Consider the following 1,882-nt stretch of genomic DNA (forward strand, 5'->3'; position numbering starts at 1 on the left):
TTACAGAACAATTTGGTTATTCATCTATCTACGGTGGTCTCTCAGAGTTTGAGGTGAAGAAAGACCATGTACCACCAGCGTCGTTTGTGCCATCAGATAAAACAAGGGAGAGTATTTTCAATGGATCATCACATGTTCTTCCACCCCTAACCAAACTACGCTTTGCCTTTTTGGCATCCTTGCTAGAGAAGAAGCTAAGCATCCAACAGTAAATATCTCCACTTGTCAGCATTCAACAATGTGAACTGTCACAGGGAACTTCATATTGACCCATTTTGGCAACTTGGTGTCATAGGGTGGTCTGTGCATTCAACACGTGGCTATGGACAAGAAGGTGAAATCAATGATGTGGAAGGCGTTTTTATAGTGTTGAAATGCAACAACTTGTCAAGAGTTGAGAGTATGAGGGATGAAATGTAGGGTTGTTTGTTGCTGTGTGGAGTGTGGCATGAAATAGGTATGCATGGAATTATATTTCTAGCAATACTTCGAGAAAGGCCACCAAGAGAGAAACACGTTCTAAAATTTTGGAAATCCCTTTCTTTTTTAAAGATGCACACATTTTCGTATTAGTTTGTGGGATTCCTAATTTCCTAGAAATAATCTATCATTACTAATTTCTTGATTGTTTACTCTTTTTACCTTTTGTCCTGAATCAATTCAAAACCTTAAATTGTAACATGTTTTTGTAGTTTGAAGAGGCTCAGACCAAGGTGTTTGAGAAGTTAAAGAATATGTATGATAGTGTGCTAGATGCCCATGACAAGCTTAAGCAATTGGAGGAGTTTAAATTTTTTACCAAATATATTCGAGGTTTGAAAAGAGAGATTCTTTTAAGACCTTTTTTTTTTCCAAATAATTTCAATGTGTGAACTTGATCTGATTGGTTTTACACTAGATTTGATCAAAACTAAAGTTGAGACCTTTGTGTTAATAAAGATTAGATTTGATCAATCTCAGATATGATCCACAACAAGAGAGTCAAATACCCTCTAGAAAAGTTGTATTTTCTTTGTGGAATCTAATAGCCAGCTTTTGAGAATGAATCATAAAATGTTTTTTTTTTTTTCTTTTTAAATACATGAAATGAGTTCTCGAAGGAATCTATTTTTAGCCATTTTCGAGCAGCCAAACTTGAAAAATGGCCCTTTCTAATAAATTCCATTTCCATTGTGGCCTACTACTAATAGATCATTTTAGGCTACAAATTTTTGATAGAGACTGTAGCATTTGTTGTTACAGCTTCAGACAAGGTTTGTATGCCTTCTTACTTGCTATTCTTAATGTTCTAACTGAATTTCATGGTTTTCAAGTTTCAACAGTTGAATTGTTCTCCATAGCCACCGTGTTTTGACTCTTGTTTCAGTTCCTTTACATGGTTATGTTACTCAAAACCTTAACCATACTCTTCATGGTGTTAACTTCTACTTGTCTTATTTATTATTACTTGTATGCTATATGCATCTGCTTCTCTTTACAGTACCTACTTGTTTATCAAGTGCAAGAAATTCAAAATGCAAAAAATATACATTTTAGGATCTTTTTTCTGTCATGTTTTATATTACATTCTCCAACTCCAGTTGTGTGCCATGCAATTTTGATTGGATTAACATGGAATTTATTCGATTAACTAAGCATAAGGGAAGGAATCCTAAAATAGGTTTTAGGAAAAATTAAAATCAGAGAGATTCACCAGTTCAAAATAAATGAAAATAACTGAAAATTTTATTAGAATCTTTGGTTTTCACTGGAGAAAAAAAGGTTCTTTCAGCAACCATACTTGATATCATCTCCCTTTTTCTGTGCTTGATTGTTCAAGTAGAGGAGTGGACGATTCTGAAGGAAATAGATACAATATCAATCTACCTATGTTTCTCTTGAG

This window comes from Magnolia sinica, chromosome 8 (assembly GCF_029962835.1).
Source record: "Magnolia sinica isolate HGM2019 chromosome 8, MsV1, whole genome shotgun sequence".
In the NCBI taxonomy this organism is placed as follows: Eukaryota; Viridiplantae; Streptophyta; class Magnoliopsida; order Magnoliales; family Magnoliaceae; genus Magnolia; species Magnolia sinica.